This window comes from Triticum dicoccoides, chromosome 7A (assembly GCF_002162155.2).
Source record: "Triticum dicoccoides isolate Atlit2015 ecotype Zavitan chromosome 7A, WEW_v2.0, whole genome shotgun sequence".
Taxonomy (NCBI): domain Eukaryota; kingdom Viridiplantae; phylum Streptophyta; class Magnoliopsida; order Poales; family Poaceae; genus Triticum; species Triticum dicoccoides.
In genome coordinates, this window is record NC_041392.1 from 245,140,218 (window position 1) to 245,164,689 (window position 24,472).

At 49.2% G+C, this 24,472-nt stretch overlaps 1 pseudogene; it reads left to right on the plus strand.

The window, feature by feature from the left end:
* Nucleotides 1-1,182: 1,182 nt before the first annotated feature.
* LOC119333428 lies at nucleotides 1,183-24,205 on the plus strand (annotated as a pseudogene).
* The last annotated feature ends 267 nt before the right edge of the window (nucleotides 24,206-24,472 follow it).

A 24,472-nucleotide genomic window follows, 5' to 3' on the forward strand; every position in this document is an offset into this window, starting at 1 on the left:
ATCTCAAAAGAAAAACAAACAAGGCGTGATAGAACTAGAAAAATAGAAATGCATTCCAAGGAAAGAGTGAGCCCCGTTCTATGATCAAAGAGTTACAAACTGGCATGCCAAAATTTCAGCTGGGCTGCCACCTTTATTAGCCTGACATGACAAAATGTCACACCGCGACCTCTGGTTAAGAGCCTCTTTGGGTGGCAAGTCTTGTACCAATTATTTCTAATGGCTGAAGTTCTCGAAAACTTATTGAAAATCCTACGGATCATTTGCTCATTTATACTTTCTCTTGACATAATGACGGGAGCCTTCTAGGGGTTTAGTGTTTTTCACAAAACAAAACCCAGATAATGATCACATGGTCCCTGATCGATTGGAGTTCTCATAGGCCTTCTATCCCTAGGGAGCTTAGTAATTGAAAGGACTAGAGCAATGTTAAGATGTGGACCACAGGAAAAATATGTCTCTAGTCGGATCTTACTGAATGGAATAAAAAGAAAGCAACTTGTTAAGGTAAACACGGGAAAAATGTTCACACTGGCATGCATCCGAGATAAAATCTTACATGTGGTATTTCATCGTCTTGTTTACTTACCTCGGTTGAAAAACATCATTAGAGAAACACGACGCTTATTTTTTTTAACATGTATATATAGTCTCCAAATTATGACCATTGACTATTATTTCTATATGATAATATGTTGCTACCAAAACCAACTTGTATGAAATTATGAAATATTTTTCTTCAACAAATTATTTGTTTTACTTTCTTTTAGAAGCTCTTTCTAAACTTTTTTTTTTGCATGTAGCTCTGTCCAAATATAGATGATTCGTAACTCATGCACCCACTTACAGCCGAATATTCTCTCTCAATTGGTTTTTTTACAGTCGAATAGATAGCTTCACCGGCCCAGTATTGCCGACCGCAGGCCTCGGCCTGCAAGGAGAAAATAAGAAACTCGTTTTGTTGGCTGGTTTGGAGTTTGTCTCAAAAAAAAGCCAATTTGGAGCTGAATTCGGACATGGAGTGTCAAAAAATGCAAACTGGAGCTGAATTCGGATATGGAGTGACGCCAATATATAGCTTCGACATGCAATCTTGTGATCGCGTTAATTTGCTTCCCCCATCCAGCTTGGAATCGTCCGAGTCCAATCGTGAGAGAGAAGACTGCAACACCATCTAGGGCAATGCCGCTGCCGCCGCACGCCGTCGTCCTGCCATCGCCCGCCGTCGCCTCGAAAGTGGCACCCAAGAGAAGCAAAGTTGCGGCGATGACAGCGGCCAAGAGAACTAGTGGCGCGCCCCGCTCGCCGAAGAAGGTTCCTCGGGTGGATGCAGCGGCCAAGAAGTCGAACAGCGCGCCCCGCTTGCCTGCGAAGGTTCTTCAAAAGTCCACCGTGGATGCGGCGCGCCGACAACTGCGATTCGCGTGCGGCGATGCTGTCGAGGTGCGCAACAGGTTATTCTCGAACGTCGTCTTCTCCGGCAACAGGCAGCTGGTGATCTACCTCCGCGCCAAGGTACTCTCCGCCTCGGCCGGCACCGAGTCCTACCTCGTCGAGTACCCCGCCATCAACAGCAAACCCAGCCGTGTCGCACGAGTGCCATCATGGGACGTCCGCGAGCCCCGTCACACTCCACCGCAGGCGCACCCGGCCGCTGACGCTGCACGGCCGGCCAGTTCCAAGAGACCACCACCGCCGGAGCGGACTGACCGCGGCGATGATTGTTGCAAGAAGGCGAAGAGGGTCGGCAAAGGGATCCCGATGGACGCGCTGTGCCGATTCTACGAGGAGCACGACCCAGAGTTTGCGTCGGAGCTGCGCCGCGGGATGATCGTGAAGGTCGATGAAGGACGCCCACCAGTTTACGATTAGTTATAGTTCTTCGGGAAATAGTTTTCTCTTTTGCTCTCTCTAGTAGTTGTCGGTTATGAATTCATGATCGATCGCTGGATAGAGGAATTGATGAACATGATCATTAGCAGTAAGAACTCTGCAATTGACTAGATGTATCATGAATTCATGATCGCTGGAGAGAGGAATTGATGTATGTGTGTAGTCCATATATTATTAAATTCATGATTCTCGTTTTGCTTGAGATCAAAAGGTGAAGAGAAAGCAGCTAGCAAAGTAAGTTTTTTTTGTTCTGGTTCAATCATATGCAGGATTGCTCTATCGTCCATCGACCGAGTTCAGCTGTTACGCTGTAACTCCTAAAATTTGCCGTTCACTACAATCTGAAGGCACTCCTTCCTCTCCCCTGATTCTGTTAATAATCGGGAAAAACATCATATCGGCGATAAAGAGACGCTCAGGTAACACGCACGACGGCAGCGTCAAGTGACCATCATTTCTCTGGAAGTGCGTCATATCAAGTTTTCCTTACAAGAATGTCCAGGGAGAAAACAACTTACCTGTGCTGTCTAAAAAAAGAAAATTCATTATCAGTACATATTCTGTGCAATGTACTATTTGCCAGAAATGGAGAGTTGTACCATCCAAACTGAAATATGAGCAAATCCGAGAGAATATTATACAAGTTTCTTTTTCTTGCAAATATGTCCATGGGTGGAAGCCACAACTTACATGCCATGATCCAACTGATATATCTGAGGATAATGGCATGTCATGGGCAATTGATATCCCATGCATCCCTCAGACCCCTCTTGGGTGGGAAAGGAATATTACTCTAAGGAATGAACAGAGCACGAGATTCGCTGATGTGTGAGTATTAATTGTTTTGCACAACATCGTAGTTAATTTTTTTCTAGCTTTTTGTATTTATTTCTGAGCAAATGATGTTGCAGTTGTTTTCTAACGTCCCTGGGTCGTAACTTTTGAGAGCTCATAATGCTCATTTATGGTTTAGGAACTTAATGCTGTTCATATTTGATCAATGGTTAACCATTCATTCCTGTGGTTACACACCTTACACACCTATATAAAAGGATGTGCTTGCCTGTCCGTGTATGTATTGTATGACTATTTCGTGACACTTATACATCCTTTCAGGTACTATATCTCTTCCGCAGGCATAAAAATAAGATCCAAGAAAGAGGTCGGCAGGTAAGCTAACTTTTGTTTGGTCAAGTTCTCTTCAATATCGTTACTTTCTTAAGCATATTATAATGCTCATATGCAGTTTTTCATTCATCTAGCATGTTGATAACCGCATCTGACTGGTATCCACTATTATTGTCATAATTGTTACAAAGTGTTATTATTGTACTTTCACTACCTCAATGGCTCAATGATCACACAACCAGCATTCATGCTTAGCTTTGTCGGGGCTTATTTTCAGAAATCTCGCCTGTTCTTGCAATTTGAACGTTGGAAACAACACAGAATACATGCGTATACTATGTGAAGTTGTGAACTTCTCCATGTGCTTCACTCTGTCTAGATGCTTATCTTATTATTCATATGTTATACTTTGATAGGTATCTTGAAGAGAACCCAGACTATGCTGCCGATTTACATTTACCTCAATTTTCGTTTAAGGTACCTAAACCTCCAAATTTCCCTCGTCCGTCAGAGCTTATTGAACCAACTGAAGGTATTTATGCACAATAACACGGTTACTTTAACTGCCATGCTAAATGAATTGCTGGTTGGACAAGCCTCTCTTGTGTTCGAACAATAGCCACTATTGTTTGAAATTTGTACCAGTGATAAAATGGTTTTCATATTGCCTTGTGAACTGATAATGCGTTACAAGTTTGTGTACTTTAATATTGTGGTACTTAATGGAACTATTTAAGTGGTAGGACAAGTGGTGAGCTGGGGTGTACAGGATAGTAGGGCATTCATGTAAGCGAAGTTTCACACATGCCACTCATATTTTAAATGATCATAACAGGTTGAGATGTCATACATTGGATTTTACTTATTGTTTTTAAATTTCTGTAAATTTGATGGCAAACCTGATAACATAATGTGTGAAACAGAGAGGAAATAGATTGGATCGGCGCACGCAACATTGTATCCTAGGGATGTATTTATATGGATGCAACTAGGGCACGGATTACAAGTAGTTACAGGAGATAAGTACAGATATTAACAGACTCCTATATCCTAACAATATACAGTTTAACATCCCCGCTCAATCTGAACTTCCTTCGCGAAGATTCAGATTGTATCTATTTGAGACAAACGATGCCTCGACTAGTGGTTTGGTGAAGGTGTCAGCAACCTGTTCCTTGGAAGAGATGAACCTAACATCCAATGCTTTGGCTGCGACTCTCTCACGAACAAAGTGAAAATCCACCTCGATATGCTTGGTCCTGGCATGAAACACTGGATTTGCAAACAAATAAGTGGCGCCTAGGTTATCACACCACAATATTGGAGGTCGTGGCATAAACACTCCAAGCTCTCCAAGAACTGACTGTATCCAGATGATCTCAGCTGTGCCGTTGGCAAGTGCCTTGTACTCAGACTCCGTGTAGACCGTGAGACCGTGGCCTGCTTTTGTGAGCTCCAAGAGACAAGGTTGGGACCAAGAAAGACAGCAAACCCTCCTGTAGACCTGTGATCATCACTGCATCCAGCCCAGTCTGTGTCAAAAAAGCAACTCAACACCGTTGAAGGTGACTTGCGGATGGACAGACTCATACCACAAGTGTACTTGAGGTACCTCAAGATCCTTTTAGCTGCTGAAAAGTGTACAGTCATTGGTGCATGAAGGAACTGACAAACACGATTCACAGCAAAGGAAATATCCGGCCTGGTCAACGTCAAGTACTGAAGTGCTCCAACCAAACTACGGTATGTAGTACTGTCATCCTGAGAGAGAGAGAGGTGCCCCACTATCTTTGCTAATCTTCTCACTTGAGGACATGGGAGTGGTGGAAACTTTGCAATTTTCCATATTAGCACGGTGGAGAATGTCACCAATGTACTTATGTTGAGAGAGCACAATCCCCCGTGGTGACGACTTCACCTCAACTCCAAGGAAAAAATGCAAGGGACCAAGATCCTTGAGCGCAAACATGGCATGCATGTAGATCAGCAAGTAGCTTAGTAGTTGCAGTAGGTGATGAGCTGGCCACAATGATGTCATCCACATAGACGAGCATAAACATGGTGACACTGCCATGATGAAAAATGAACAAAGATGTGTCTGCTTTAGAGGCCACAAAACTAAGTTGAAGTAGACGAGAGCTTAACCGGGAGTACCAGGCTCGGAGGGCCTGTTTAAGTCCATAGATAGCTTTACACAACTTGCACATAGACCGAGGGGCAGCAGGATCCACAAACCCAGGAGGTTGGCGCATATACACTTGTTCCTGAAGAACTCCATGAAGAAAGGCATTTTGAACATCCAACTGGCGAAGACACCAACCTCGAGAGACAACAATGGAAAGAACCAGACGAACAGTAACCGGTTTAACAACTGGACTGAACGTGTCATCATAATCGAGACCATAGCGTTGCTTGAACCCTTTGGCGACAAGACGAGCCTTGTGACGATCAACAGTGCCATCAACCTTGTACTTTACTTTGAAAACCCATTTGCAGTCAATTACATTGGCATGAGGTGGTGGGGGAACTAGGGTCCACGACCATTGTGACGAAGAGCATCAATCTCAAACTGCATAGCAGCACGCCAAGCAGGAGATGCCAAGGCCTCACGGTGATCACGGGGTTCCCTAGAGACCAAGGACCCACGGCGGGATGGATCATAGTTGACAGTACCATCCATACGATGAGCAAGTTTGCGAGTATGATCACGTGTGAGCGTGACCATTGCATGGGCAGGAGGTGCCGGAGCAGAGGATCCGGGAGCAGCAGCCCAAGAGGGAATCGAATCCTCACGGGATCCCGTGTTGCCAGCGGACGCAGCAGGAGAATCCGACAGCGATCCCGAGGAGGGAACAGGCGACGCAGGCGCGTCTATCGCGGGACCGGGCCGGCCCACCGACTGGCTACCAGGCACGTGGGCAGTAGCCTGTGGCGGGTCGGGCGCGGAGGGAGCCGGGCCAGTGGCGGGCCCCGCCACTGAGGGGGACAGGGCGTGCGGGGTGGCGACTGGGCCATCAAAGGCCTCCACGTGGGCCAACGGATGGGGCGCCTCCCCACGGTCGCCTGGCGCGTCGCTGTCGCCGTCTGCTGCGGCTACGCGTTCCGAGGCTGGATCAGCTCCGGATCCTATGCCCGGATCTGCCTGAGACGCGGGAGCGCCTGGCATACCGGGGATCTTCTACGCCGAAGGAGAGCCTGCATCCAGGTTAGAAGACAGAGCAGATATACCATAGTTCATGTGGTCATGCGGGAATAAAAGGATGGTTTGCTCGGCAACGCGAGGTGGTATGGAAGAGGCAGACGGGTTGGCAAAAGGAAAAACTTTTTCATCAAACATGACATCTCTAGAGATATAAACACGAGCTGTGGGTAGATGAAGACATTTATACCATTTGTGGCGAATGCTGTAGCCAACGAACACACGTTGTTGGGATCGAAGAAAGGCGAGTTTGTGTGTGTTGTAGGGACGCATATTGGGCCAGCAAGCGCAACCAAACGTACAAAGCGACATGTAGTCTGGTTTGCTGGTGAACAGTTTTTCCATAGGACTAAGGTTGCCAATGACACGACTAGGTAGACGATTAATAAGATAGCATGCCGAGAGATAGGCCTCATCCCAAAACCGTAGCGTCATAGACACATGTGATAGTAAAGAGAGCCCCATGTCAACAATGTGACGATGCTTCCTTTCAGCAGAACCATTTTGTTGGTGTGTGTGTGTGTGGACAAGATACATGATGCATAATGCCAAGTTGACAAAAAATGTGTTGCTAAGCTTCTCGTACTCCACACCCCAGTCGGATTGAACACATAAAATCTTGCGAGATAAAAGGTGTTCAACATGAGCAAGGAAGTCACGAAAAACATCAAACACATCACATTTTCTCTTGAGAAGATAAATCCACACAAATTTACTATAATCATCGATAAATGAGACATAGTACTGGAACCCACCAGATGATGTTTTGGAAGGTCCCCACACATCCGAAAAAATAAGTTCTAATGGGAAGGAAGAAACACTCGAGGATCTAGGAAAAGGAAGCCGGTGTGCTTTGCCTTGTTGACATGCATTACACACATGGGTCATAGACCGACTAGAAGAAGCTATTTTATTGGATGATAAAACGTCCTGAACGACTTGAGTGGAAGGGTGGCCAAGCCTTGCGTGCCAATCTTCTGCTGACAACCTAACCGAAGATAGAGCATGATGAGATGATGGACGAATGGGGTAAAGCCCATTTTCACATCTGCCTTGAAGTAGAACCTTCTTGGTGATCAAATCCTTCATAAGAAAATGAGTAGGATAACACTTTAGATAAGCATGATTATCAACAACAAGGCGATTGACAGAGAGAAGGTTTTTGTCAGCGTTAGGAACATGCAAGATATTGCGAAGTTGAAGATTAGCAGAAGGGGTAGGAAGAATTGCATGACCATGGTGAGCTATGTGCAAACCTGATCCGTCAGCTGTGTGGATGCGGTCTCTGCCTGGATACTTCTCCCGGATCGTGAGGCGATCTAGATTGCCGATGATGTGGTCCGTGGCCCCGGTGTCAGTGAACCAAGCCGGGTCACCTAGGATGGAGGGAGGAGAAGCAGCAGCAAGGCCAGCCATCTTGGACTGTTGCAGTTGGAACACATGGTTGTAGCGCTGACCGCACTCCCAGGCATAGTGCCCAGGGCCGCGGCAGAGCTGACACTGAACGCAGTTATCGCCGCGGTCACTGTAGTCACCGCGATCACCGCCGCGATTGCCGCCATAGTCGCCTTGTTGGCGCGAGCCGCCGCCACCACGGTTCCCGCGCTCACCGCCGCGAGAATTGTTATTGTAGCCACCGCGATCTCCGAAGTTGCCGCGGCTCTTGCCGCGGTAGTTGCCCTTGCCCCGATTGGTGTTGTTGTTGGTGTTGCCGTTGGGGTCCCGGGCAACGTTGTTGATGGATGAGTCGCCATGCTGGAGATGAAGACGTGCCGCGTTGTACTCGCGACGCCGTTCGAAGGAGATCGCGTGGGAGTAGAACTCACCAAGCGTCATGCCCTCGGGACGAGTAGTATACGTCGTGATGAGAGGCTCGTAGTCGCTGTCGAGGCCGGTGATGACAACAGTGATGATGTCTTCTTCGTGCATGGGGCGGCCAACAGCGGTGAGCTAGTCGGTGTTGGAGCGGATCTTGGCAAAGTAATCCGCCATGGAGAGGGTGCCCTTCCTGAAGACGACCATGTTTAGTTTGATCTAAACGATGCTGGCGTGGCAGTGGGTGGTGTACATCTCCTCGACATGAGCCCAGATGGCACGAGAAGTTTCCAGCCGATGCAGCTGCTACAATACCTCGTCAGAGAGAGAGGCAAGGAGATAGCTGAGGACGATTGTGGGAGTCCTGGATTAGGGGGTCTCTGGACAGCCGGAGTATCTCCATTGGCCGGACTGTTAGACTATGAAGATACAAGATTGAAGACTTCGTCTCGTGTCCGGATGGGACTCTACTTGGTGTGGAAGGCAAGCTAGGCAATATGTATATGGATAACTCCTTTTTTGTAACCGACCTTGTGTAACCCTAACCCTCTCCGGTGTCTATATAAACCGAAGGGTTTTAGTCCGTAGGACAACGATCACAACATACAATCATACCATAGGCTAGCTTCTAGGGTTTAGCCTCTCTGATCTCGTGGTAGATCTACTCTTGTAACACCCATATCTTCAATATTAATCAAGCAGGACGTAGGGTTTTACCTCCATCAAGAGGGCCCGAACCTGGGTAAAACTTCGTGTCCCTTGCCTCCTGTTACCATCCGGCCTAGAAGCACAGTTTGAGACCCCCTACCCGAGATCCGCCGGTTTTGACACCGACATTAGTGCTTTCATTGAGAGTTCCTCTGTGTCGTCGCCGTTAGGCTTGATGGCTCCTACTATCATCGATAGCGATGCGGTCCAGGGTGAGACTTTTCTCCCCAGACAGATCTTCGTATTCGGCGGCTTTGCACTGCGGGCTAATTCGCTTGGCCATCTGGAGCAAATTGAAAGCTACGCCCCTAGTCATCAGGTCAGATTTGGAAGTTTGAATTAACGACCAATATCCGTGGGGACTTGATCTTCGACGGGTTTGAGCCACAGCCGGGCGCGCTGCACGGTTGCGATGGGTATGACCTAGCTCTGCCACCGGACGGTACTCCAGAGGCCGCGCCCGCATCAGCTCCGACCCTTAGCTCGGAGCCAACTGCGCCAATCGAGGACGGGTGGCTAGACACCGCCTCAGGGGCTGCAGTCTCGATGGCGATCGAGCTGAACACCAGCATAATCCTCTGCACAGCCCGTGACTCCAAGGTGCCGGACTCTCTTCCGGACCCCGAACCATCCGCGCCCCTGCCAATCGAATCCGAGTGAGCGCCGATCATGGAATTCACCGCCGTGGATATCTTTCAGCACTCACCCTTCGGCGACATTCTGAATTCACTAAGGTCTCTCTCTTTGTCAGGAGAGCCCTGGCCGGATTATGGCCAACAGGGTTGGGATGCGGACGACGAAGAAATTCGATGCCCACCCACCACCCACTTTGTAGCCACTATCGATGATTTAACCGATATGCTCGACTTCGACTCCGAAGACATCTACGGTATGGACGACGATGTAGGAGACGAACATGAACCAGCACCTACAGGGCACTGGACAGCCACCTCATCGTATGACATATACATGGTGGATACACCCAATGAAGGCAACAGCGACGAGATGGCGGAGGATGACCCCTCCAAGAAGCAACCCAAGCGCCGACGTCAGCAGCGCTGCTCTAAGTCCTGCGAAAGCAAAAGTGGTGATACCGGCACAGGAGATAAGAACACTCCGGATAGCGCCAAAGACAACAACAATCCCCTCCAGCAAGATTTAGAGCAGGAGGATGAAGGAGCCAGCTCTCCTGAGAGAGCGGTTGGCGGAGAGGAGGAGGATGACAATTGCATGCCCCCCTCCGAAGACGAGGCAAGCCTCGGCGACGATGAATTCGCCGTACCAGAGGATCCCGTCGAACAAGACCGCTTCAAGCGCAGGCTTATGGCCACGGCAAATAGTCTGAAGAAAAAGCAGCAGCAGCTCCAAGCTGACCAAGAGTTATCCAAGGCGCAGGTTACTTCCCCGACTAGAGGAAGAAGCATATGAAACGGCTGATCGGCAACCTCGTGGCCGCGATAGAGAGGCATTCCAGCCAAAACCTCAGCCTCCACCCCAACGCCATTCAAATAAAAAGGCATGGGGAGATACGCCAGACCTGCAAGACATATTGGAGGACAAAGCAAAGCATTCAAGATCGATCTACGAATCACGAGGGCGCACCACTCTACGAGACGATAAACGTCACGCCGGATACAGTAAAAGAAAATCTGGCCGAGCTGAACACAGCGGGCAGGACCCATTCGAGCTGCGTCGTGATATAACCCAATACAGAGGTGCTGCACACCCCTTATGCTTCACAGAAGAAGTAATGGAACATCAATTCCCAGAAGATTTCAAACCTGTAAACATTGAATCATACGACGGCACTACAGACCCTGCGGTATGGATTGAGGACTTCCTCCTCCACATCCACATGGCCCGTGGTGATGACTTACATGCCATCAAGTACCTCCCACTAAAACTCAAAGGACCAGCGCGACATTGGCTCAATAGCTTGCCAGCGGACTCCATTAGCTGTTGGAAAGATCTGGAAGCCGCATTTCTCGACAACTTTCAGGGCACTTATGTGCGACCACCAGACGCCGATGACTTGAGCCACATAATTCAACAGCCAGAAGAGTCAGCCAGGCAATTCTGGACTCGGTTTCTTACAAAGAAAAATCAAATCGTCGACTGTCCGGATGCGGAGGCCTTAGCGGCTTTCAAGCACAACATTCGAGACGAGTGGCTAGCCCGGCACCTTGGTCAGGAAAAGCCGAAATCTATGGCAGCCCTCATGACGCTCATGACCCGCTTTTGTGCGGGAAGACAGCTGGTTGGCTCACAGTAATAACATATCAAAAAACCATGGTACCTCAGATACCAAGGACGACAATAGCAGGTCACGTCGCAACAAGCATAAGCGCCGCATTAACGGCAAAAGTATTGAGGATACAACAGTCAATGCCGGATTCAAAGGCTCTAAACCCAGTCAGCGGAAAAAGCCATTCAAACAAAGTACGCCGGGTCCGTCCAGCTTGGACCGTATACTCGATCGCTCATGTCAAATACACGGCACCCCAGACAAGCCAGCCAATCACACCAACAGGGATTGTTGGGTGTTCAAGCAGGCCGGCAAGTTAATTGCCGAAAACAAGGACAAGGGGCCACATAGCAATGACGAGGAAGAACCCCGGCAGCCACACACTGGAGGACAGAAGAGGTCTCCCCCGCAAGTGCGGACTGTGAACATGATATACGCAACCCACATCCCCAAGAGGGAGCGGAAGTGTGCGCTCAGGGACGTATATGCGTTGGAGCCGGTCGCCCCAAAGTTCAACCCTTGGTCCTCCTGTCCGATCACCTTCGACCGCAGGGACCACCCCACTAGTATCCGTCACGGCGGATTCGCCGCACTGGTCCTAGACCCAATCATCGACGGATTTCACCTCACTCGAGTCCTTATGGACGGCGGCAGCAGCCTGAACCTGCTTTATCAGGACATAGTGCGCAAAATGGGTATAGACCCCTCAAGGATCACACCCACAAAAACGACCTTTAAGGGCGTCATTCCAGGCATAGAGGCCCACTGCACAGGCTCAATTACACTGGAAGTGGTCTTCGGATCCCCGGATAACTTCCGAAGCAAAGAGTTAATCTTCGATATAGTCCCGTTCCGCAGTGGTTATCACGCGCTGCTCGGACGAACCGCATTTGCTAGATTCAATGCGGTACCACATTATGCATACCTCAAGCTCAAGATGCCAGGACCTCGCGGAGTTATTACAGTCAATGGAAACACAGAACACTCTCTCCGAACAGAGGAGCACACCGCGGCTCTCGCAGCAGAAGCGCAAGGCAGCCTCTCAAGGCAATCTACCAGTTCGGCGTTTCAAAGCCCGAACACCTTCAAGCGCGCTCGGGGCAATCGGCAAACAGACCGCCTGGCGCGATCTGAGCTCGCGTAGCAATACGACAGCCACCCCAATCCCAGCCCAACGGCGTTGTTCGTGCCGCGCGTACATAATTACGCATTAAAAATACCATGAGCACAGGTGGGGAGGGGGGGGGGGGCACAACTACGGCACGCCCCAAAATGCGGCCTAAACCGCACCAGGGGCTTCCCGTTTGGTTATTTTTCCTTTTCTTCCAGGACTTCAATCTCTGGAAACACTGTCCGACAGCTCTATTGCCGAACACATGATACAGCAACCAAGGAAGCCGACAACTACGGAATTCCTAGGTGGATTATAGATTTCATATAATTCCTCAGCTCGCCCTTGGAAGGGACATAGTCCTACTCTTTTGCTTATTACACTATTTGTATCACTCTGCTTTAAATGCAATTTTTTTAATATACAATACATGACATTACGACTATTATCGCATTTTTGTTATATATATACATATCTATGTGTTCATTAATGACGCCTAGCAACCGTACACTCTGGTACGGCCAATGCACCAGGGGCTTACGTACCCACAATATGGTGTGAAAAGTCCGAACACTTTCACAAGTGCGGCACCCCAAACTTATAGCATTATATGCATCAGCTCCGAATCATGTCTTTGGTCAAATGTTGGGTTTGCCCGGCTCCTATGTTTTGGTACCTTATATTCCGCTCTATCGGCTAAGGTAGCACTAGGAGAACTACTGCGATTGTGCCCCGGTTCTGCCGGGCCGAGCACCTCAGTAGAGAAAGTTAAAACTGACTATCATGATAAGGCGAGAGACTGGTCGCTGTTCGATGAGGTTTTTCGAGTCCCTAAAGACTTATGCCGCTTAGGGCGAGGGGTTGGCTCCGTTCGGCTTACAGGCGTGTATCGCGCCCCGAATTTGGCCTTCCGAATACCAGGGGCTTCGCCGAAATTCAAAATTATAGAATTCTATGGCTAAGTGAGAGTGATAAAGCATTATTAGTCTGGTTGCCTTGTTCGTTGTGCTGAGCACCTCCCTCGAAGGACCCAAACATGGGAACAAGAGTGCTCAGGTTTATCCCGAACACCCCGGCACTCGTGGCATGGGGGCAGAAGCCGAGGACTAGCCATCTCTCAGATTGGATAAACAGCCAAACAGAAGGTAATATTTTAAATTCACACAAGCATTGCATAACGAATATGATACAAGTTTTCATACACACAGGACAAACCGAGCAAGTCTCATTCAAATATTACATTTTGCAAACACTCATCCGCGACAAGACGGGCACCCGGCAGAACACCCTCGTAGTACATCTCGGGGTGGCGGTGTTGTAACACCCCGGATGTAACTTTCCTAATTTGTACTCCAACTCTTGCCGTTTCCGGCGTTAAGTTATATTTATTTCCTCGGGTTCGGGTTTCGTCTCTGTGTGTTGTTGTTGTTGTTGTTGTCATGCATCTCATATCATATCATCATGTGCATTGCATTTACATACGTGTTCATCTCATACATTCGAGCTTTTTCCCCGTTGTCCGTTTTGCATTCCGGCGCTTCGTTCTCCTCCGGTGGTCATTTCTAGCTTTCTTTCGTGTGTGGGAATTAAACATTTCTGGATTGGACCGAGACTTGCCAAGCGGCCTTGGTTTACTACCGGTAGACCGCCTGTCAAGTTTCGTATCATTCGGACTTCGTTTGATACTCCAACGGTTAACCGAGGGACCGAAAAGGCCTCGTGTGTGTTGCAGCCCAACACCCCTCCAATTTGGCCCAAAACCCATCTAACTCTGCTCCATCATCTAGAGCGTTCGATCACGATCGCGTGGCCGAAAACCGCACCTCATTTGGACTCTCCTAGCTCCTCCTATGCCTATATATAGATCCCCACATTTCTAATCTCGGGCGAAACCCTAGATCCGCTCCTCCTCGCGCCGCCGGACAACGTCCGCGTCGAGCCGGACGCGTCCGGATCCAACCGCCGCCACCACTTGTCGCCCTCCCATTCGCCGCCGCCTCCACCTACCGCGCCGGCCCGGAGAGCCCGCGGGAGGCCCTCCCGGCCCGCGCGCCTCGCCGCCCACGCCTCTCCCCTCGCCGCCCGCGCCTCTCCCCTCGCTGCCTGCGCCTCGCCTCCTCCGCCCGGCGCCACCGCGCCCCTCACCGGCGGCCGCCGCTCCGCCGCGCCGGCGCCGCCTCGACCCGGCCCGGCCGCCCTGCGCGCCATCGCCGGCGCCGCCGCATCCGGCCGCCGTGCCCGCCACCGCCGACCCCGGAGTCCGCCGCCTCCTCCTCTCCCTCGGTTCCGGCCGGCGATCCCCCCCTCCTCCGGCGAGTTTCTCCTCCGGCCGACGAACCTCGTGCTCCGTGCGATCCAGATCTGGATCGGGGTGAACAGTAAACCCTAGGTCGTTTTTTGTCTAAGTCCCGAAATTGCAGATCCATGTTGCCATGTTCGTCAGGCTGTAACTTTGCATCCGTAGCTCCGATTCATGCATATAGCATATCAACATGTTCATCTCAGAGAGTACATTATTTCGTTCCATTGCATCATTTTCATTTGAGTTTATCTTGATGTCCGAAATACTATTAGAAGAGGGCTACTTGAGTTAATTGTCAGATCTGCTACTCCGTTTAGCACTTTTGTCATTTTTGCCATGATTATTGTGTGCATGATATGCCCATGAGTTCTACATGTGTTTTGTTAAGGGTTTTGTCATCTTTCCAGAGGTGCAACCCATGTATTTTTAGGATATGTGTGGTGACTTGTGCAAGATGGCAAAGTGGTGCACTTAGTAACTCTGTTTTCAGGGACTTAGTAATTTCACTAAGTCCTGGATCTGTTTATCTCATGATGCCATATGTTCTTGTTGTTTCCTAGTGATCCGTGCCTCTTTTGAGGATGATCAGTAAGGGAGTTTTGTTAATATTGCAATGCTCTATCCATCCATGTCTTTTTAGCAATTATGGAGCACCCTAGCTTGAGTCAATCGAGCTCTATTTTTGTTACTTTGTAAATCTGGGCAGATTGTCAACTTGTTTGCAATTTTGCCGGTGATGTTGTAGTTGATCCATGCATGCTATGCTATTGTTCTTGCCATGTCTAGCTTGCATTTTGTGCCTTCTTTATGGGTGTATGCTTGTCTTTCCATGACTTGCACCGTAGTGAGTGCATCGAGATCGTAAACATGCCTACTTGAGTTATATTTCAGCATGTGTCACTTTTTCACTAAGTCTGAAAACTGATTATGTTTTTGCTATGTTCGCGTGCTTGCCATTGTATTTTCTGATCCCTTTTGGCTCAAGGTCACTAAGGGACTTTTGTTAAGCTCTTTGAGTAGCTCCATGCCATTCTTTACTTTGCCATGTTCAGATCCTGTAGTATATTGTTTTGTTGCTCCGAAGAGGGCTACCTGATCTGAAATTCCAGACAAGTGTTGATTTCACTAAGTCTGAGATATGTTTGCCATATGCATTTTTGCCATGCTTGTTTGAACCTGTTAATGGATAATTTGGCCGTAGCTCAGTGCTAGACTTTTGTTAATCATCTTGTGTGCATCCCTGCCATGTATTTTGTTGTCATGTTTGGGTGCTGTAGTATGTTCATCTCATTGCATTTAGATGCCTACTTGCTGTAAATCGCAGACCGGTGTCATTTTTGAATCGCTTGCCATTTCCAAACCGTAACTCCGATTCCGGCATTCTTTATATCGTTTTCAAGCGATTTCATCTCATCCTTCCAGTGGCACACTTGGAATTCCAAGTTGAGGCCAGGTTCATGCATTTCCTGTCATATCTTGCATTTTGCATCCCGCATCGCATCCCGCATAGCATATCATCTTTGCATTGTGTTGTTTGAGTTTGCACGTGGTTGATTGTATCCTTGTTGCTTGTTTGTCTTGTTTGGGTAGAGCCGGGAGACGAGTTCGCTAACGAGGAGCCCGTTGAGTTTGCTTTTGAGGATCCAGTCAACTCTGACAACTGTGCAGGCAAGATGATCATACCCTCGAAATCACTACTATCTTTGCTATGCTAGTTTGCTCGCTCTTTGCTATGTCATTGCTACGATGTCTACCACTTGCTTGCAAGCCTCCCAAATTGCCATGTTAAACCTCTAACCCACCATGTCCTAGCAAACCGTTGATTGGCTATGTTACCGCTTTGCGCAACCCCTCTTATAGCGTTGCTAGTTGCAGGTGAAGATTGAAGGCCGTTCCTTGTTGGAACATTACTTTATTTACTTGTTGGGATATCATTATATTATCTTGCTATCTTAATGCATCTATATACTTGGTAAAGGGTGGAAGGCTCGGCCTCTCGCCTAGTGTTTTGTTCCACTCTTGCCGCCCTAGTTTCCGTCATATCGGTGTTATGTTCCCGGATTTTTCGTTCCTTACGCGGTTGGGTTATAATGGGAACCCCTTAATAGTTCGCCTTGATTAAAGCTTTTCCAGCAATGCCCAACCTTGGTTTTACCATTTGCCACCTAGCCTTTTCTTTCCCTTGGGTTCTGCAGACTCAAGGGTCATCATTATTTTAACCCCCCCGGGCCAGTGCTCCCCTAAGTGTTGGTCCACCTGTCAGCTACCGGTGGCCACCAGGGGCAACTCTGGGCTGGCCTACCCGTACCTAAGACAATCTGAGTGTGCCCTGAGAAAGAGATATGTGCAGCTCCTATCGGGATTTTTCGGCACATTCGGGCGGTGTTGCTGGTCTTGTTTTAACCTGTTGAAGTGTCTTGAATTACCGAGATACCGAGTCTGATCGGAACGTCTTGGGAGGAGGTCTATTCCTTCGTTGACCGTGAGAGCTTGTCATGGGCTAAGTTGGGACTCCCCTGCAGGGATTGAACTTTCGAAAGCCGTGCCCGCGGTTATGGGCAGATGGGAATTTGTTAATGTTCGGTTGTAGATAACTTGAACCTTAACTTAAATAAAATGAATCAACTGAGTGTGTTACCGTGATGGCCTCTTCTCGGCGGAGTCCAGGAAGTGGACACGGTGTTGGAGTAATGTTTGCGCAGGTTGTTCTTTAGTTTCTCGCTCGCGCTTTGCCTCCTCTTCTCGCTCTCTTTTGCGAATAAGTTAGCCACCATATATGCTAGTTGTTTGCTGCAGCTCCTCATATATTTACCTTGCCTTACCTATAAGCTTAAATAGTCTTGATCGCGAGGGTGCGAGATTGCTGAGTCCCTGTGGCTCACAGATTACTATTACACCAGATGCAGGGCCTGATGATTCCGCTCCAGGAGACGCGTATGAGCTCAAGTGGGAGTTCGACGAAGACTCTCAACGTTACTATGTTTCCTTTCCCGATGATCAGTAGTGGTGCCCAGTTGGGGGTGATTGGGACCGTGTCGCTTGTTGGGTTATCTTTTATTTTGGCACCGTAGTCGGGCCATGAGTGTTTGGATGATGTAATGTTATTTATGTACTTGATTGACGTGGCGAGTGTAAGCCAACTATGTTATCTCCCCTTTATTATTATATTACATGGGATGTTGTGAAGATTGCCTAACTTGCGACATATGCCTTCAATGCGATTATGTCTCTAAGTCGTGCCTCGACACGTGGGAGCTATAGTCGCATCGAGGGTGTTTCAGGTGCTCCTTGCCCTCCGGCGGCCTCTCCTTGATCAGCTTCATGACGTCTAGCTTGACCCACTACGTTTTTACACGGGCGAAGGCCCGACGTGCACCTTCAATGCAGACGGATCGCTTGACGACCTCCAGCCGTGGGCAGGCACCCACAAGCCGCCTCACCAGGCCAAAGAAGCTGTTCGGAAGGGCATTGCTAGGCCACAAGCGGACTATGAAGCCCTTCATGGCCTGATCGACCGCCTTATGTAGCTCGGCCATCTGCTCCAGCTGGTCACTCATCGGCATCGGATGTTCGGCGTCAGCATACTGAGACCAGAACAGCTTCTTCGTCGAGCTACCGTCCTCGGCTTGGTGAAATTGTGCGGCATCGGACACACTGCGGGCAAATCTGTGAATGCTCCTGAAGAGCTCCGGATCCGGGTAAGTAATCGATAATTTACTTTTACATGCTTGCTTTGCATATAGAAAGCCTTACCCGCCGCTATCTTCTTTATCGCGTCGATCTCCTGAAGGGCTTTCTAGGCCTCGGCCTTGGCACTCTTCGCGCTCTCACGGGCCGCGGCAAGCTCAGACTCTCGCGTCTTCAAGTCAAGCTCCAAGCCTCATGGTTCGTCACGAGAGCCTGGAGCTCTTGCTGCACCTCGCCCACTCGAGCCTCGTGCCTCTCTCGCTCGGTGCGCTCCTGGGCCGCCTTCTCTTCGGCCTGGGACAACGCTTGCTTTAGGGTCGCCACCTCGGTCGTGGCCCCTGGCAAACATACAATGATCCTGTCATTTAGCAATCGCGTCCTTTTTTCTCATCTATAGACGGGGTATTACTTACCCTTGTTCTCCTCGAGCTGCCTCTTAGCAAGGCCGAGCTCTTTCTGGGACCCCTCGAGGGCCTCCTTTAGTACGGCGACCTCCGCAGTTAGTGCAGCGGACGCCAGCAGCGAAGCCTGCATATGCATATTGACGTACTTATATTAGACTCCTGCGATATTATTTGATCCTCTGTTCGGCTTTTCTTTGTGAACACCGAACAAAGCATCAGGGGCTACTGTCTATGCGGTAATATTTCTACTACATTTTAAAACACTTACCTCGAAGCCTGTTAGAAGGCTAGTACAGGCTTCAGTCAATCCACTCTTGGCGGACTGAACCTTCTGGATCACCGCACTCATGATAGTGCGGTGCTCCTCCTCGATGGAAGCGCTGCGAATCGCTTCCAACATAGTATCCGACGCCTCTGGATGGACAGAGGTTACCGGCACAGGCGTCTCACCCCCTTAGAAGGGGACCGCCTGCCCGAGCTCGGAGCCGTTGGAGGGTCCAGCACGGTGTTTGGCTGAGGGCCGAACTCGGAGCTCTCGGGGACCCCGTCCCCTCGGCTCCCGGAGTCCGGAAGGTCGCCTTGAGGCGCCTCCGGGACTGTCCCCCCTCGATCCAGTGCCTCTTGAGACAACACGTCGGCATCGTCGGCTGGATGAGGGGAGGTGGCGGTCGGGACTGGATCACTATCCATGTCCGACGAGCCCAGGGAGCCGTCCGAGGATACCTCAATGTTGGCTCGGGGCGGCCTGCACAATTGAGTTCGGCGTTAGGGAAAGCAATGTAACAAAGGAATCCTATGGTTACCTTGGTATCCGAATACTTACGATCTCCCCTGGGGCTTGGCCCTGGGCAACCACTCGTCTTCACTTTCGTCGGCGGCGGTAGAGCTGTCCGTAAGGAGCGTCCTTCCCTTCTTGGACCCTCCGGCCTCCCCAGTTGGGGCGGCCTTCCTTTTCTTGTCTCCCCCAGTCGGTGGGGGAGCCTCTTCTTCCTCTTCCTCGTCTTCGGGGGAAGAGTGCACCGCAGAGTCATCGGACGGTGAGTCCGACGACGCCTAGCGTCGGGAACTCTTTCGAGTTCCCTTGGCCTTCTTGGTCTTCTCCGGCACCTTATAAGGGGCCGGAGTCAGCATCTTTGTCAGAAGAGCGTCTGCGGGGCCTTCGGGCAAGGGAGCCGGACAGTCGATCTGTCCGGCCATCTTCTGCCAGTCCTGTCAAAATTACGGGAGTTTAGATCCCGCATAGAGCCAAACTATATAGAAAACAAGTATCCTGTAAAAGGTAAAACAGCTTACCGCACTGGCTTGGCGCTTCGCGCTGAATCCGTGATCCTCAGTAATGGGGGGAGGGACCGCGGGCGCCCTTGAACAGCACCCTCCAGGCATCTTCATGAGTCGTACCGAAGAGCCTGTTCAGAGTTCGGTGCTGCGCCGGGTTGAACTCCCACAAAGTAAACTCCCGTTGTTGGCACGGGAGTATCCGGCGGACGAGCATAACCTAGACTATGTTGACAAGCTTGAGCTTCTTGTCCACCATGTTTTGAATACATGATCGGAGTCCGGTCAGCTCTTTTGAATTACCCCAGGACAGGCCCTTCTCTTTCCAGGAGGTGAGCCGCATGGGGATGCCAGATCAGAACTCAGGGGCCGCTACCCATGTGTGGTCGCGCGGCTCGGTGATATAGAACCACCCCGATTGCCACCCCTGTATAGTATCCATGAAGGTGCCCTCGAGCCATGTGATGTTGGGCATCTTGCCCACCATGGCGCCTCCGCACTCCGCTTGGCGGCCGCTCACTACCTTCGTCTTGACATTGAAGGTCTTCAGCCATAGGCCGAAGTGGGGCTTGACGCGGAGAAAGGCCTCGCACACGACGATACACGTCGAGATGTTGAGGATGAAGTTCGGGGCCAGATCGTGGAAATCCAGGCCATAATAGAACATGAGCCCCCGGACAAAGGGATGGAAAGGGAATCCCAGTCCGCGGAGGAAATGAGTGAGGAATACCACCCTCTCATGGGGCTCAGGGGTGGGGATGAGTTACCCCTCATCTGGGAGCCGGTGCGCGATGTCGTCGGGCAGGTATCCGGCTCTCCTCAGTTTCTTGACGTCTCCCTCCATGACGGAGGAGACCATCCACTTGCCTCCCGCTCCGGACATGGTTGGAGAAGGTTGAGATGGAAGTGAGGACTTGGGCGCTAGAGTTCGAGTGTGCGGGAGCGGATGAGCAGAGGAGGAAGAAGGCGTGGATAGAAAGGTGAATCCTTATCCCTTTATATGAGCGGACAAAATTAAGCGTCCCCACTTTCCTGGTAAAACTCGCTTATCCCCCAAGCGCCGCAATTGATGGCGCGGTTGGGTTACCCACGCCCGTATTGATGAGAATCCCGTAATAAGGGGACACGATCTCTGCCTTGACAAGACGTGTCAAAAAACTGCCTCGCGTTATGTGCGGGGTTGGTTAAAAAGAAACGGTTCGAATAATCACCGGGCCATGACATAGTGTCATGTTGCCAAAACAAGCTAGCGGATCAGATCCGCGAAAACATTATTCTCTCTACGGTGAAATGTGGAATTTATTTTGCAGGGTCGGACACTATCCTCGTATTCAAATTCTTCTGTGATGTATTCGGAGAAGGAACCCGCCTTACAATGCCGAAGACAATACTGCGCGCCGGACTCATCATCATTAAAGCCTGGTTTAGGGGATATTGTGGGAGTCCTGGATTAGGGGGTCTCCGGATAGCCGGACTATCTCCATTGGCCGGACTGTTAGACTATGAAGATACAAGATTGAAGACTTCGTCTCGTATATAGATATCTCTGGATGGGACTCTACTTGGCGTGGAAGGCAAGCTAGGCAACACGTATATAGATATCTCCTCTTTTCTAACCGACCTTGTGTAACCCTAACCCTCTCCGGTGTCTATATAAACCGAAGGGTTTTAGTCCGTAGGACAACGATCACAACATACAATCATACCATAGGCTAGCTTCTAGGGTTTACCCTCTCTGATCTCGTGGCAGATCTACTCTTGTAACACCCACATCTTCAATATTAATCAAGTAGGACGTAGGGTTTTACCTCCATCAAGAGGGCCCGAACCTGGGTAAAACTTCGTGTCCCTTGCCTCCCGTTACCATCTGGCCTAGACGCACAGTTCGGGACCCCCTACCCGAGATCCGCCGGTTTTGACACCGACAACGATTTGGTCCTGGCGGAACCAGGTGGCATACTCCGGGTTAGGCACACAAACCCCCTTGTCATCGGGGTCAAGAAGCTTGGCAGGAGCCGGAAGAGAGCCATCGACGTAGCCCGTGGCACCGGCTATGCGCAGAGGTGGAAGGACTTGAGCCTTCTAAAGGAGGAAATTGGAGGTGGTAAGTTTGACGGTGATCAGGCTGGTGGAGGGAGGAGGAACGTCAGAAGGCGGCGGGTAGGGAGAGCGTGGTTAGGATAGAGGAGGAGGAAGCGGAAGCCATAGTGGAGCCCATTGTGCGATCAAGCGGGTAGGCCTGATACCATGTGAAACAGAGAGGAAATAGATTGGATTGGCGCACCCAACATGGTGGTGTAGGGATGTATTTATATGGATGCAACTAGGGCACATATTACAGGTAGTTATAGGAGATAAGTACAGATATTAACAGACTCCTATATCTCTCCCTAATAATAAAGCACATATTGACTTTATCGGGTTCACCGTCACAATATGCTTCTTCCCGTGATTAGAAAAAGAAAAGGTCATGGAATCGAACCCCGACCAGAGCATGAGATGACACATGCTATACCAACACGCCAAGAGTCCACGTTAACAAAAAGACTAGAATATTTCGATAGGAGGTAGAAAATTTGTTCCGAGACCCAGCTTTTAGGTTGTTCCATTTCTAAATCTCCTCCTCTCGTGGGCCTCGGGCCGAGCTGAAGTGGCAGCCTGGCTATAGGAGAGTGGGCTTAGGCAAAAATTATTGCACCGGCAAGGTATCGAACTCACAACCTCTTCGTCCTTTCTAAGAAGGCAACCAGCGAGCTCACTTTTCCTTGTGTTATAATGTTCTTTTCTGAATCAATAGTCCCACCTCGCTATAGTATATCAGAACGCACCAATTTATATACGTCAGTATGTAGACAATTAACAAGCCCTAAGATGAGGTCTGGGATTAGACGGCCGAAACGGATAATTATAATTAAAAGGAAAATGAGGTGCATGACGTTGCATACGTGCATTGTAAAAAAAGGAATTTCGGGCTATGAAACGAAGGATGGATTTGAGGATTATTTATGGGATGCAAGGATATTGCCATACATGAAAGGATGGAAGGAATTGTGGATGATTAAAAGGAATGAGATGCATGACGTCGACATGCATTGAAAAAAGGAATTGCGGGCTATTAATGGGAGGATCTATATGAGGATTATTATGGGATGCAAGGATGGAAGGAATTGTGCATGAAAAAAGATGGAAGGATGTGTGCATGTTGCAACACTTATATGAAAAGGATGCATTCCAGGATTTCGGGGCTGCAAACAGTAGAGCATTTAAACTTGGATTGCCAGAAAAACTATTTTTCCTAAGAGGTCCTCTAACACATAATCCTTATTTTTTGGGTAATGTGGGTTGACAGTGGAATACCGAGACGAGAAAACATGGTCTAACCACAAGCCGAGCGGACAAATAAGGGATAGCATGAGAGTCCTAAAAATGTCTGAGGCATTTCGGTTCGAACGTGTGCGTTACGCTCCAAAACTATATAAGACAAAATATGTATTACCTCGCATTGGAGATGTCCTTACCATCGGCACCAAAACTCATTTTGTGATCATTGTGCAGCTGAGACCAAGTGGTCCACCAGTCTAATAATACCTTGCAAAGAGAGTATAACATGACCCCCACAATTTTTCTAAACCTCGATTCGTGCGCCTGCCTGCCGGCGGTGGCACCGTCCGGATGACGTACCGTGTGGGTGGGCGTTTTGAAGGATCAGGCAATTAGTGTTTTCTTCGTACCGACGCACAAGGTGTTGTGCTTGCAGATGCACGCCAATTTATCCTTTCAGTTGCAACGCACAGGCCCTTTTGCTAGTCCTAACAATATACAGTTTAACATAACATACACCATTGCACGCACTAGTGGCTGATGGATTATATTCCCTTTACATGAATATAAACTATATGAGAGTTCTATTAATGCATGCTGCCTATATATAGCTGCATAACACAGACAGCCAGGTGGGTGACTTCTAGTACCCATGTTGATTATAGCACCACTCCTAGATTAAGTTCTTGCAACTAGCTAGCGATTTAGGGATCTTGTAGCAGCTATTGGAAATTTAGAATCGCTGTGTGGGGTTCATTGGTGTTTGGTGATGTCTGCTGTTTCCATCTATTAGTATACTTACATACAATGACCCTTGCACAACCGATGACGTCTTGATGTGATTAGCTTGCTTGTCTTCTCTTCTGGCTCAAGTGATAAATGGCGTTCCTAGGTTCAGTGCCACCCAGTGCAACCATATGATAATTTGATACACATGATTTGTTATTTATCTGATGGCATGCTCTTATTTTCAGTGCCACCTCCGGTTCACGAGGATCCCGTGCACAACTACATGCTGGTCCCTCATGGAGAAGCCTATCCTGTAACTCACATACCAGTGACTCTAGCTCTACAAGTACCAGTGATGCTCTCCAAAAAGAGAAAACTAAACCAGTGATGCTCTCCAGAAAGAAAGGAAAATGCTCTATAAGTGATGTTCAAACGTAAGACTTGAAATGTGTTATTTTGCTGTATCATCTTACTGTATGTATTCTACCTTAGCTAAGGTCAGTCCCTTTATGACGTAGTTTGCTCCAGCTTGGCTGGAACTGAGAAAGTTATTGGGACATTGACATCAACAGATGAACGTTGTTGCAGAAAGTTATTGAAACTGCCACATTGCTTTTACCTCACTCTGTTCGTGTGCTGTGAATGCCTATAACTT